Source organism: Sprattus sprattus (assembly GCF_963457725.1).
Source record: "Sprattus sprattus genome assembly, chromosome: 9".
In the NCBI taxonomy this organism is placed as follows: Eukaryota; Metazoa; Chordata; class Actinopteri; order Clupeiformes; family Clupeidae; genus Sprattus; species Sprattus sprattus.
Genome location: NC_137928.1, coordinates 5,002,191 through 5,017,778, shown reverse-complemented (window position 1 = coordinate 5,017,778; position 15,588 = coordinate 5,002,191).

The window sequence follows — 15,588 nt, the reverse complement described above, 5'->3', positions numbered from 1 at the left end:
ACTGGGCCAAGAAACCTCTGCTCTCTCTCTATCTCTCTCTCCATGATGGCAGCTGTGGAAGGGGAGTCGGAGGTGTTGACGTTAAAGCTGTGATGAATATTGGTGTGAATTAGATGCTGTGGCCTCGCTGGTTGGATATGTTAATAGGTTGAATTGATTTAATCTTTATTCATTTAATTATTTATTATGTAAGTCACGTTGTTGGTGAATGTGTGTGTGGGGTGGGGGGGGGGGGGTTGTTGGTGCCCCGCCTTCTGCATCTGGTTTCATCAATCTCATTTCTCATTGCCTTTCACAAGGACTCATGCGGAACAAGTAGGGGGAATGTTATCTGCAAGGTCTGGGTGTGGCTGCAGCGTTTTGTCAACTTAAACAACTGATCCACAGCTTTACCTGAGACGGATTAAATACTGTATATATAAAATATGCCACAACATAGCACAACCTGAGCTAGTATCTGCGCCTGCAAGAGATTAGAAACTCATTATCTTATTGGTAGAAATAATTAAAGTCACATCTAGAAAGCAAAAGCTGATTTCTGATCTTGGCTGGTCTTTGCATCTGTAAGCATTTATCTACAAAAGGGGGATTTAGACTTGCGTAGTCCTTTAAACACAAATCCGTTATCCAGTGTATGGTGAAATGGTTATATTATATGTTTTACGGAGATGCATGTTCTATCTTTATGATATACTCATATGAAAATGTCTGTGCCCACAAGCGAAATTGTCTTTTTTGTTTTTTGCGGCTGCGTCAGCTAAGTTTAATCTTCTCTTGTGCGATTATGAAGCCTACAGCCTAAATCTTCTATCCTCTGAAATTCAATTAGTCTGTGCTTGATTATATTTGAAACATTTAAAAAAATCAGTTTATCAATTAAAAACGGAAAAGTGCTACTACAGATCTTTCAAATCCCATCATTAAACTGCAACTCATAGTTATAACTCATGATCACGTATCCTTTGAAATGTATTTATTTTGTTTTCATATATAGTATGCAATTAAAAATGGATCAGTCAATACCAGCTGTCCTCGTGAAAGTCACCATCAACTTCATATCGCAGGTACATTGTCTTGACACTGCAACCACTGAATTGTCACTTTGTGTCTGGAGGTATCTGCCGAACCCATATGGGTTCAGGTGATGGATGCTGTACCAATCTGTCAAAACTCAGAATCTTTTTTTCCCTGCCGTTTGATGGAAAGAGTAGTTTCATTTTGACATACTACCTCCCAGTCTGTGCTGCGCACTGTCATCCATCAACACAAAAAAATAAAGAAATAAAGAAAGAAAAAAATCTTGGCCTCAGCTATTTTTCTTAAAAAGTTGATAAAAGACTCCGGGCAGAAGTGAGGGTCGACAGGAGATTCCGGGCTATAGAGCTACCCGGACCGTCACAGTCAAATGAGCTGTCACCATGGTAGACATACTCCTCTCCTTACTGGAGAAAGGTGCTTGTAAAGTTGTGTGCCATTGCCTGGGTCAGGTTTTGAGTATGTGGGTCAGTGAGAGATAGTTATTTGCTACTTTCAGGGAACAAAGCATACAGTATTTCATATTTAATTTTATGTGTATAATACAATATAAATATGAATCGTTATATTATAAAATGCAGATTCTGAAACATACACCTGGAGACAACTATGAGAGAAGGCAGTCCAGGAGGCCACATGAGGGTGGAGTCATAGTGCTGCAGAGCTCACTGTAGGGCTCACTATAGGACTCACAGTAGGGCTTGCAGTAGGGCTCACAGTAGAGTAGGACTCACAGTAGAGTAGTGCTCACCATACGGCTCACAGTAGAGTAGGGCTCACAGTAGAGTAGGGCTCACCATACGGCTCACAGTAGAGTAGGGCTCACAGTAGAGTAGGGCTCACCATACGGCTCACAGTAGAGTACGCCTCACAGTAGAGTAGGGCTCACAGTAGAGTAGTGCTCACCATACGGCTCACAGTAGAGTAAGCCTCACAGTAGAGTAGGGCTCACAGTAGAGTACGGCTCACCATACGGCTCACAGTAGAGTAGGGCTCACAGTAGAGTACGGCTCACCATACGGCTCACAGTAGAGTAGGGCTCACAGTAGAGTACGGCTCACCATACGGCTCACAGTAGAGTAGGGCTCACAGTAGAGTAGGGCTCACAGTAGAGTAGGGCTCACAGTAGAGTACGGCTCACCATACGGCTCACAGTAGAGTAGGGCTCACAGTAGAGTACGGCTCACCATACGGCTCACAGTAGAGTACGGCTCACCATACGGCTCACAGTAGAGTAGGGCTCACCATACGGCTCACAGTAGAGTAGGGCTCACAGTAGAGTAGGGCTCACAGTAGAGTACGGCTCACCATACGGCTCACAGTAGAGTAGGGCTCACAGTAGAGTAGGGCTCACCATACGGCTCACAGTAGAGTAGTGCTCACAGTAGAGTAGGGCTCACAGTAGAGTACGGCTCACCATACGGCTCACAGTAGAGTAGGGCTCACAGTAGAGTAGGGCTCACAGTAGAGTTCATTATAGGGCATACAGTAGGGCTCACAGTAGGGCTCACAGTAGGGCTCACAGTAGGGCTTACTGTAGTGGCGTTTATTCAGACTGGACAGCTAAATATTTCAAGTTGGCAGAGGGCCTCATTTTGCAGCGGCTTTCAGCACTAAGGCTATGACACGTTCCCCTCTGCCTGTGTGCTCACATAGGGCCACAGACACATGGGACCTTGAGGAACTAGCCAACAACAACCTTCTGCGCATCACTGGGCATAGCCTGAGCGGCGTTGCGGCAAACCTTGAAAGACTCTTTAGCCAGACAACAAGCAAGGGTCTTTCTAGTTCAAACTCTTAATCCGCAATGCTTTAGCTACTGAAAAACGTAATTGCATCCTTCCCAAGGAGTGGTGTTCTCCGTCAAAGCTGGTATGTAGACAGTACAGCCGTGATAGGGGATGCTAGTCTTCCACACACTGATTGAGGAGTAGATGTAAACTAGTCTTCCACACACTGATTGAGGAGTAGATGTTAACTAGTCTTCCACACACTGATTGAGGAGTAGATGTAGACTAGTCTTCTACATTGAGGAGTAGATGTAAACTATTCTTCCACACACTAATTGAGGAGTAGATGTAAACTAGTCTTCCACACACTGATTGAGGAGTAGATGTAAACTAGTCTTCCACACACTGATTGAGGAGTAGATGTAGACTAGTCTTCCACACACTGATTGAGGAGTAGATGTAGACTAGTCTTCCACACACTGATTGAGGAGTAGATGTAAACTAGTCTTCCACACACTGATTGAGGAGTAGATGTAGACTAGTCTTCTACATTGAGGAGTAGATGTAAACTAGTCTTCCACATTGAGGAGTAGATGTAAACTAGTCTTCCACACACTGATTGAGGAGTAGATGTTAACTAGTCTTCCACACACTGATTGAGGAGTAGATGTTAACTGCAGTGCTTCAGTGTGCTCATGGAGCTCTGTGATTAAAGCCCAGTTAAAAAGCGTCTGAATCCCCTGTGCCCTTTAATCATTCACTAAACACTGAACACATTTTCACTGGGTGTTCTATGGACCATTCAGAGCGACCCACTCCTCCTCCTCCTCTTCTTCCTCCTCCTCCTCATCCTCTTCTTCCTCCTCCGCCACCTCCTCATACTCCTTCTCCTCTTCTTTTCCCTCCCTTGTTTCCTCAGCTCACCTGATTTAACCTCCGCAGGCTGTTTGTAAGCGGCTGAAGTGTGTCTGTGCAAGGCGGGCAGGCAGGCAACCAGGCATGCAGGTAGGGAGTGCAAAGATCAAAGGTGGAGGCTTTGGGGACCAAGCGGTGATTCTCACAGCACGCCGCTGCGGCCTGGGTCCTGGCCTCCTGTTCACGGCCAGATTAAGTCTTTTTGAAGTGAATGGTTACGAAGCGAGGCCTGGAATAGAGGCACAATTTGGAGTGGATCTGGCCTTGGTGAGGTGTGTGGATGCTCCAACTCATGGGGCTATCAGCAGCTGAGAGGGTCTCAGAAAATACAGGGCTTGAGAGGTATTTTACAAGTCATTAAGTAATTTTTGACTAAAACTAGCTAAATAATTAGCTGAAGGGCTTGCCCAGCAAATACCCACCATATCACAGATGGCTCTGATGAAAGATAGCTGGCTAGTGGGAACGGCGTGTGAGCTTGACATCTGCTTGAAGTGGCCAAATATCATCCAAATGAATTTGAGGAAATCTAGTGTCCTACAAAATGGAGTATTTGAGGCAATCTAGCCTCCCACAAAAATTGAATATGTGTGCATAATGTTGCTTTGCACATCAAGTTCACACACTCTATTTAACATTGCCTGGAATTCATAGCACAGATCATGGTTCATGGGGAAAAAAGTTTATCAAAAGTGTTAGTTTGTAAAAAGCCAATTTGAGACTGCAGCACAAATAATCAAGGCAGTGTATCATGTGTGTTTATGTGATGGAACTATGTCACCATATTGTATTAAGCATGGAACACTTTCTTCACTGTGTTGATTTGCTCATCTGTTGTATTCATCGATACTGAATATTCATTTATGGTGTGAAGGTGTTTTATCTCTGTTCTGGGTGTAGTCTGCACCATCGGAGTTTATCGTTTATTTGTGGTAATTATTCCTCTGGGCTGTCGTCAGTGCCAGTATATTCTGAGAGAGTCAACTGGATAGTGTTAAGAGGATTTTTCTTATGTGTATTAAATAGTAGTGAGTGTTTTTGTTATTTTCACAAATGGTTGGGAAAAGGGATGCAAATTATCAGGCTGAAGTTGTGGCCCATGATGAGAGAAGGGCTCCCACTTGACCTGGTATTTCCATAGAGTGGTCTACTGGTTATACAACTAAAAGTACAGATGAAAATGTTCTCCACAACTATTTTCAGACAGTTCTGTGGTCATGGCTCTGAACCTTTGGCCATTGGTTTCCTCTTAATGTAATGTGTGTGTGATTTTGGAAGTTTCTTTAACCTCCTAATAAAGTAATACATTATATATTTGGATGATGGTAAATTACAGAGTTGTTGTGTTCTTTAATATCATGGGAGAACCATACTAAAACAATTACAAAGCTGCAATGCCAAGTTCAATTTCAGTTATTTAGATACAAAATAAAGCTACTGGTCTGTCCCTGTCTCTCTCTCTTTCTGTCTCTTACACACACACACACACACACACACACACACACACACACTCATGGCTGGGTTTCTAGAAAAATCCCCCTGTTTGATTTCCTTGATATACATATGTGCTTTGTAAGATACGTCGACTGCAAAGGTTGGATAACAATAGCTTTAAAACCATGGCAGTGGGCAGAAGAAACGTTGCCACGAATGATCCACACCACACACTGCAAAAAATGCCCCTCTAGATTTAAGACAAATCATTACATATTTAAGCAGGATTTTGCTTAAAACAAGCAAATTTGGCTGCCAGTGCGTTAAGCAAATTTGGCTTGTTAAGATTTCTTAAAATAAGTAATATTTGCTTGAAATAGGTAAAAATAACCTTACCAAGAAAGCACTAGGTAAGTACAATTTAGCTAGAAACAAGACCAACTAGATTTTTCATCTCAATATAAGAGTAATAACACTAGGTTAGAAAAGCATTTTTTGCAGTGCAATCTTGGAATACAGAAGAGATGACCACAAAACCTGACAATAAATGTTGCTAATCCTCTCCTGGGCCGGTGGGCCTTTCTTAAGGCGCTTAGTGGAGTGTGTGAGTTTGAAACACAAGCTCTTCCTGTCTGTCCTTGAGGTCTGAGATCTGAGGGCGATATGCATTTTGGTGCATACACACAAACACACACACACACACACACACACACACACACACACACACACACACACACACACACACACACACACACACACACACAGACACACATATACACAAATTCCTTGTTCTGATGAGTAACACGAGGAACATATTAGCAGGACCATGGGGACCTCCCTTAGGCAGACCTGAGTCACAATGAAACATATATGTCATAAACATTAGCAGAAAAGGCTACTGGCATACATAATTGATCCCATGGGATGGAGCATTTGATGACAACAATAGGAAGAAAGAGGGATATATATAGTGAATTGTAAATACCCCCTTGAGTCATCCCTTCTTTCCTAGTCTGTATAGAAACCAGGAAAACTAGTTTGGTCATACGCCTGTCTCCATGTGTCTTTCACTGAAATAATGGGACTGTATGCACTGCAAAAAATGCTTTTCTAACCTAGCGTTATTACTCTTATATTGAGATGAAATAATCTAGTTGGTCTTGTTTCTAGCTAAATTGTACTCACCTAGTACTTTCTTGGTAAGGTTATTTTTACCTATTTCAAGCAAATATTACTTATTTTAAGAAATCTTAACAAGCCACATTTGCTTAACGCACTGGCAGCCAAATTTGCTTGTTTTAAGCAAAATCCTGCTTAAATATGTAATTATTTGTCTTAAATCTAGAGGGGCCTTTTTTGCAGTGTGTGTGATATGAGTTGGGTGTGTACACTGCAAAAATGCTTTTCTAACCTAGTGTTATTACTCTTATATTGAGATGAAAAAATCTAGTTGGTCTTGTTTCTAGCTAAATTGTACTTACCTAGTGCTCTTTGGTAAGGTTATTTTTGCCTATTTCAAGCAAATATTACTTATTTTAAGAAATCTTAACAAGCCAAATTTGCTTAACGCACTGGCAGCCAAATTTGCTTGTTTTAAGCAAAATTTGCTTAACGCACTGGCAGCCAAATTTGCTTGTTAAGATTTCTTAAAATAAGTAATATTTGCTTGAAATAGGCAAAAATAACCTTACCAAAGAGCACTAGGTAAGTACAATTTAGCTAGAAACAAGACCAACTAGATTTTTTCATCTCAATATAAGAGTAATAACACTAGGTTAGAAAAGCATTTTTGCAGTGTAGTAAGAAGGGTCTGCACCCCCCACAGAGCTTTGGATATGTTGCTTGACCCTTGTGGTGCTTCCCCTGGTGCAATGGATGAAGCTGCAATCTCACACCTGAACATTTTTACCGCACCTCATCTCTATCACCGTCTGTCTTTCTTTTTCTCACATCTCTATCAGCTTTTGTCTCTCTTTCTCTCTCAGCCACCTCATCTCGTCTCGTCTCAGGTCTCTTCCCTTCCCAAAGTTGAGCTTTGCAGTGTTTTCATGTTCGTCTTTGTCAGAGAAGAAAGTAAACATGAGGTCAATTGATATTTATACGCAAATGGTCTACACTATGCAATGAAAATGAAAATATATAGTGGCACCCAGTGGCGGCTCCTGAAAAAATTCTCAGGGGGGGCAATTTTTTTTATAATGATTAAGGCGACCTATTCAGTAGGTACATTAAGTTATCCTATTTACTCATACAGCAAAACCTTTTTGTCCACTATTGGCAGCAACCAACAGTAATATCTCCCCTTTCTACTTAGCTAGAGTAGCAAGATACAAGTGGAACGCTATGGAAGAAAGTTACATTCAGGAGCCTTCATAAGCAAACATGATGTGGCTCCACATTAAATGATCCCACTTTTTCATTATCCACACGTCTCAAATGTTGTATGATGTAACATAGCTGAACAGGACACATGATATGTCCACTAACAACAGAAAGAAGGGGGCAACATACGTCAAAACCAACGATATTTATTGACTAATCTTGAAAGTATTGGCTTACAAAAGCAAAATAAGTCATCACATTAAAAATGATTTAAAGTTAGTTCACACTGTGAAACCTATGAAAAGTGACAGTGGTATATAGATACAGACCGCGTTAGCCACTTCACGACCGCGATTTTCTTTTGTTCCAATTTCCCTCCATTTGTAGAAAACTGTTGAATGGATACTTTTGGTCTAGGAAGTCCTAATTGTTTTTTTGGTCAATTTATCTTCAATATTACGCTGACTAAAAAGAAGTTTCTGTCAAAGAGCGGATGGAGTTGTTGTGCTGAATAGGTGCTGTCGAAGCTGTGTGACGTCCTCATTGCGTTTTACCATAGGCTTTTGCGTCTCTTACTTATGACTAGACTTGGAGGGGCTCGCCCTCCCGGAAGCCATAGAGAATGCATTGAGAGCTCTGTTTTGTGAAAAAAACGCATTTAACATGGGAGTCAATGGGAGAGGTCTGGGGCGATTTTCATTTCGCACAAGATCGCCCTGAAGGGGCGGGGCCATTTGAATCACGACTCTAGGCTGACTGAATGACTGTTACCTGATTCGACAAAGACATAAAGAGGCATATCAGACGGTCTAGTGCTAGAATCTGACAGAAAAAAAATATGAAATTTACATTTACATGTAGTCGAAAAATGAATTTCTACATCAGGAATTATCATTTTTTATTTTTTTTATTTTCTTCCTTTTCCCATAGGCAATGCGTCGCCCCAATCGCCCTTATGGACGAGCTGCCACTGGTGGCACCTCATTTTAAGATACATTTTAACCCTATTTCAATGAAAAGGATTTCAGCATTTAAACTGTATTAGTCTGACTAATGGATGGATGGAATTAATGTTAGCTAACTCGCTAGCTAGTTCATTCACTCAAATGAAACTAACTTGCCGGTATCACGATGGACGGCCGCCTTTAAAGAGAGTATTAGAATTATTATAGCACAGCATCTATTCGTCGTCAGATGATGTCTGGGGATAAATAGCATTAAACTCAATTCTGTCCGAGATTTTTTTGAGATTTTCCACTTACCTGTATCATGCTCGGAGGATTCAGCTGCCTGGCTGGTTTGTTGGGATCCTCAAAGAACCACCGTGTTGAGCAAAGACTATGTAGTAACGACAGGGTCATTCACTCCACCCCCAGGGATTCACTGAAGCCGTGATCAGATGAGAAAGTGGGTTATCTTGGGATCGTACACTATCTTTGCAGCACCAAAGTGGAGTTATTTTAAGGCAATTATTTCACTTCTAGTATACGATATAACAAATACAGAGGAGGTTGACCTCAGTGGTCGCACATGCACACACACACACACACACACACACACACACACACACACACACACACGTACTTTCATTGTGACAGTGAAAAAACAACTCTCTTTTTTTTCTTTATTTCTCTGTCTACAAAAAATATAGCTTGTTAGGATCTCATTCTCTCTGTCTAGAAATCCTTTCTGTGGCCTCGGCACAAAGCGTAGTACACTCTGAAGCGTACAGCAGTGATGCATACACTGGATTTCTTATTTACTATATCACCCACTGCAACTTCCAGGCTTTGTAATGCAACTCTAGTTTGCTGTGACAGCTTCTCATTATTGTCTCATTAGTGCTGTTCTCGCCTGCTAAGTGTAATTACATCAAAGACATTTAAAGCCATGTATCCGTCATAAATACTATGGACTATTGAGTTGCTATTACTCATGAATCCACATCAGTGTATGGATATTTTGAAATCTCTTTTTTTCATTATTTGTTTCATTAGTGATGTTCCCACCTACTTTGTGTAATTATATTTTAATACATTTAAAGCCATGCATCTTTCATAAATGCAATGAACTATCTTATTACTATCTTTCATGAATCCACATGCATGTGTAGTTATTTTTAAATCTTGTGGCTAAATGTGCTTTTGTTTCTTTCTTGTGTCAGCGCCACAAAGCCTCCAGTGTCTCTAGTGACTTGAATGGGCATGTAGCATTAGCATTAGCAAACTAGCACATATCAGCACAGGCATGCTTTCTTTTCCTGTTTTCTTCCATTCAACTGGGCTCTATTTTAAGGGTGACGATGTTGTGTTAGTACTTGTTAGTACTTGTTGTTGTGAGTGTGAGCAGCTACGCTCAAAAAGCCATGCCAGCTTGCACCTTCATTAGCACCTCATTTAAGGTGTTCAAGGATGATTGTTGCCCTCCACATAGCACTGTTATCTGCTGGTTTAGAAAACATGCTATCAGCCCAGCCTCATTGCACATACTAAGACGAGCCGTGAGAAAACGGAGCCCTGAATAGAGCTGGAATCTCTTTAAGCTCTATATAATGTATCAGTAATGTATATCAGTCATGTCAGCAAATGTATATTTGTATATGTGTGTGTGTGTGTGTGTGTATATATATATATATGTACATGATGACAGATATACTGTATACACATACAGACATATATTACACACACACACACACACACACACACACACATATATATATATATATATATGGCTGATATACATTACTGAGAAATTACTGATCTTCAGCAGTCAGTGGTGATACAACGTATATTACTTTGATAAATGTACATCGACTGTAAATGAGATGGCGTTCATTTGTATGTATTGGGTAGAAGGTTTATATGTATGCAGTGCTTCTTTTCAGCCACTTCCCCTTGAAACGCTACACGCATTAAGCTCATACCTGAGCACTAAATAATGACCAAGAAACAAGTAATGTCCCCAGAGGACTCAGAATGAATGAACTCAGAAAAGGTTTATTATTTGAAATGTGTAAAGGGTAAACACTGAAATTATATTTTAGTTTCGATATGTTGTTGTTCAGGTTCGAATTGCTCAAAAGAAATGTTATCACAATGTCTGTTTTTTGTCTACATCAGTGATGAACTTCAGACTGACATATATTATTACAGTCTAAATCATAGTGTAGAAATTGCACTCTGTCCTGCCTGGCAGTCATATGATGAGTACTGCTGCTTGTGAGTATTTACAGTTGGCTTCTTCCGAGCGTATCCTTAGAGAGCGTGCCGTCACAAGATCCATCATGATGACAGCGTCGTCCCGCCCCGATCTCTAACTGATTATGTTTGCATCTGTGCACATCTGTTCCTCGAGAAACGTGACCAGCGCTGTCTAATCGGAGGGCCAGCGGACTTTAACCGTTAACTGCTCTTGCTTTTCTTTTGTATTATTTTCTTATTCTTTCACTCTCGAGGGGTTAATCAATTGAACTCACAGAGCCAGTTAGGAGCGGGATCATTTTAAAAAGGACTGTCAGTATTGCCGTATAGGATGTTCTCTTAATCCAAAACAAATGTGTTTAAATTCTCCTTTGATTGTTTTGAATTGTTCTTGCAGAAAAGGGAAACAGCTAGATAAATAGATAGATAGATAGGTAGATAGATAGATAGATAGATAGATAGATAGATAGATAGATAGATAGATAGATAGATAGATAGATAGATAGATAGATAGATAGATAGATAGATAGATAGATAGATAGATAGATAGGTAAATAGATATTGCATTGAGACTCAAGGGACAAGCCTCCTCTTCAGGCGCAGAGGGGAGTCATTATATCTTGCTGTCGCGGTTGGCAGGAATGGCTTCCTGTAGCCGTCCTTATTAGAGCGCAGTTGAAGGAGCCTCCAACGGAAAACACTCTGCTGTCTGACTAGTAGGTCGTGCAGGGGAAGTGTTGTACATTATGTTGAGCAGTTTGTGCAACATCCTTCTCTCCAAAACCAATTCTGGGGGCTCCAGAGCAGTCCCAAGCACAGAGCAGTCCCCAGCACAGAGCAGTCCCCCCAGCACAGAGCAGTCCCCAGCACAGAGCAGTCCCCAGCACAGAGAAGTCCCCAGCACAGAGCAGTCCCCAGCACAGAGCAGTCCCCATCACAGAGCAGTCCCCAGCACAGAGCAGTCCCCAGCACAGAGCAGTCCTAACCACAGAGCAGTCCCCAGCACAGAGCAGTCCTCACCGCAGAGCAGTCCCCAGCACAGAGCAGTCCCCAGCACAGAGCAGTCCCCAGCACAGAGCAGTCCCCAGCACAGAGCCAGCCTTCTTTATCAGCTTGTTCAGTTTCTCAGAGGTACTGGCTCTGATGCTGCTTCCCAAACAAATGGCTGCTAAGAAAATTGCACTTGTCACAGCAGGCTGGTACAAGATCTTGCAGCACACATTGGAGTGCTTAAGCCTCCTCGAGAAGTACAGTCTGCCATGTCCCTTCCTTTAGACAGCCCTAGGGTTACATATCCTTTCCAGTCTGCTGTCAAGGTGAACACCCAGCCATCTGCAACCATCTCCTTTGTCTTGGCCACATTTACTGTACGTAAACATGCGGTACAGGCGTCCCTCAGCCTGATTGGCCTTCACCTTGACCCTGCGAACGTCTTTATTCACCACCACACATCCCTCCCGTTGATTTGCTGGAGCTTGTTCTCTCTCTCTATCTCTCTCTCTCTCTCTCGCTCTCTCTCTCTCTGTCTCGCTGTCAGCCCCCTCTATATACTCTTCAGTAATTCTGTGCTCAAAGGCCCAGTAGCACAAAGGAGGTGAAAAAGTTGAGCTGAGAAAAATCCCTCCGCTGTCTTTTATGTGACCTCGCCGGAGACCTTTTATTATTTATCTGTCTGCTTAGAATCAACACTTCCTTCCGAGGGACTCTAACTCTCTGCATCACCGCGGTTTTTAGCCATTAAGAACTTGCCTGAGAGAAGTATGCTGAAATCCCACAGGTCCGTGTGCCTTTGGCATTCTTATGCGCTAACGGCTTTAGCCAGGCTCTTCAACCCAGAGTTCACAGAGAGTTCATTACGAGTACAACAATGCTGCCCTACAAAGCCAAAGAGCAGTAAGTGCAAAAACCCCAAACTGAGAAAAACAGCTTTTTGTGTTTTTTTTTCACCAAGTAAAAGTTTTAAATTATATTTAACAACAAAATTTATAATTAGATAGATTAAAGTGAGGTGAACACCACCCTTTAAGATTTTTTTACATTTTTGCAAAATCTGGTAATTTTATAGGCTATACTGCGTTTTGCCTTTGTATTACTGCTTAAAATTACACACGCATACATTAAGGTATTGCAGTAAGATGACCATAATCACTCTTTTTATGGAAAAAAACTCACAATATTTTTGATGTAAAAATGTTCCTTGATGCCTAAGCAATGGAACAAATGTGTATTTTATGAACATTAGTGTAAAAATGAAGCAAAATTATATTTTTGCATCATAATGTCAGAGATTATTTAAATATAATAAAACCAAGGCAGACCGCAGCAAGGGCAAGTTGAACCAAGGCAGACTGCAGCAAATATGACTGGAACCAAGGCAAACTGCAGTAAAAGCATGTAAAAGCATGTAGAACCAAGCATGTAGAACCAAGGCAAACTGCAGTAAAGACATATACTGCACTTGGCTTGGTTTTACTCTACTTTTCTATACACACTGCAAATTTAAATTGCAAATATTTACATGAAACAGTTTATTGATCAACATAAAATTTTCACAGATTGAAGAGCTGACCCTGCACTTTCAATTTCTGCAAAAAAAAAAATTTGGAAAAAATGCACATACTGCTCTCTGCCTTTGTAGGGCAGAATGGGTATCAAGTAGCCTGGTCTAGTCCTTGTTCAGAAACTCCCGTAGTGCAATTAAGAGCTTTTGTTCGGTTGCTGAAAATTTGTATGAAGTGTGTCCAGCCATTTGGGGTGAATACAAACTCAGAAACCAAATGTCAGTGCAATTAGCATAGCATTAGCATATTTATTCCCTACCTGTAGTTTTTTGTTGACGCTCTCCAGAATAACGAGTGAACAATTAGGCGTGAAGAAGCCATCAGACTGATGCCTTGACCAACCAAATGATTAGGAACTGATTGGCAGCACACATACATGCACGCACACACACACACACACACACACACACACACACACAGACACACACACACACACACACACACATACACACACACACACACACACACACACACACACACACACACACACACACACACACACACACACACACACACACACACACACACACACATACACACACACACGTGGTCTAGTGCACAGTGCCTTTGGAAGCGAGGGTGGGGGGGTAATGGGACGTAATGAGATCTTTTTGACTGAGCAAAGTGCCAAAGCGGCAGAGGGAGAGAGAGAAAAGGGAGAGAGTGAAAGAAAGAGGGAGGAGGGGGACAGAGAGGAAGGGAGAGAGAGAGAGAGTGTTTCCCATCAGGGTTGTTTGAGGAAAGGGCTAAGATGAGCTAATGTCCTGTCTCATTCTCTCTCTCATCTTCACGCGCGTCTCTTTCTCGCTCTCATCTTCAGCGTAACGCATCAATCAGGAGAGGCTGTGACTCCTTCACAGAAGCCTTGGCCTGCGCCCGTATGACAAATGGGCGGCAATGAGCCATAGGAAGGCTTCAAAAGTAGGAACAACTTCTCATTTTGAATGTTTGCGTTGACATTGTTTGCACCACACAAAATATAATAGACAAAACACCTGGACGTTACCTTAACCACAGGACAACAGGGATAGTGCAGACGTACTGAAGTACTGGTTAATCCATAGCTTATGAATATTAAATTTGCCTTTACTTGGTGCACTTAACTATTTCGTAAACAAAGTGCTTGAGTCTGAGCTAAATGATGGTAATAGGCCCAGTTAAACAGCCCTCCAGTTTTCAATACGCCTTTAGAACATATCTAATCACGCATTTCATATCTGCAATACGCCTTTAGAATATATCTAATCAGGCATTATATATCTGATACGGCCAGCAGGCACAAGTGGGTTCCCCTAATTAGACGTCTATGATGATATAAAGTAATGTAATCATAATTGTCTGAAGCACATACACCTTCAAGCAACCCTGTGTACTACACTTGAACTCTCTTTCTCTCTCTCCTTCTCTCTCCCTCTCTCTCTCTCTCTCTCTCTCTCTTTCTCCCCGTATCTCTCTATCCCTCTTGTACACAATTTAAACATTCAGTCTTTGAGTTGAATAACTCATCTGCTGGCATTTGAGAGAGAAAGGGAGGAGGAGAAAGAGAGATGGTGAGAGAGAGAGAGGAGGAGAAAGAGAGATGGAGAGAAAAAGAGAGAGATGGAGAGAGAATGGGTCTTCCATGCAGTTAAAGGACACTGCTTCAGAATGAGACATTTCTAGGTTTATAGATCAGGGGCCGTATTCACAAAGAATCTTAGGGCTAAAAGTAGCTCATAAGTGGCGAATTTAGGAGAAACTCCTAAAAATAATGGGCGTGTCAGTCTTAAATGTAGAACTCCTAATTTTTTTTACTAAGAGCAATTCACAAAATATTTTATCCCTAAAAGTAGCACCTAAGTCTAGGACAGCTTAAAACTCCTCATGAGGACTCCTAAATCACTAAGACCTATTCACAAAAAGTCGTAAGATGGCTGCAGCCGACTTGGAATTGATAAAAGACATTGCTTAAAACGTGAAGGTATTAATATTGTCGTAGAATTAGCGCGGGATGCAATGACGCCTTTAAACAACGATGTTTCCCGAAGTAAAATGTTTGGAAACATAAAGATAGCCTATTTGGCTTCGCGGAAAACGCAAATGACGACACTGGGAATCATCAGTCAGCCGCTTAATTCATCAAACTATCAACGCACTGTAGACCCCACATCATCCAACAGTTTATCCAGTTGCCTTTGGACAATCGCCAATTACACAAGATCAAAGTAAATTCAATGGCGATCGCAGGAATGTCCAGTGACGGGACACACATTACAATAATTCGTCCACCGTGGCCTGGATGTACCGATGACTCGTGCATTTCAACGGAGAGCGGTCGCAGGTTTTTGAGAACTTACCAGCTGGATGCCGCTGGGGTGACAGTGGCTATTGGTCCTGGGACCAGTAGGCTTT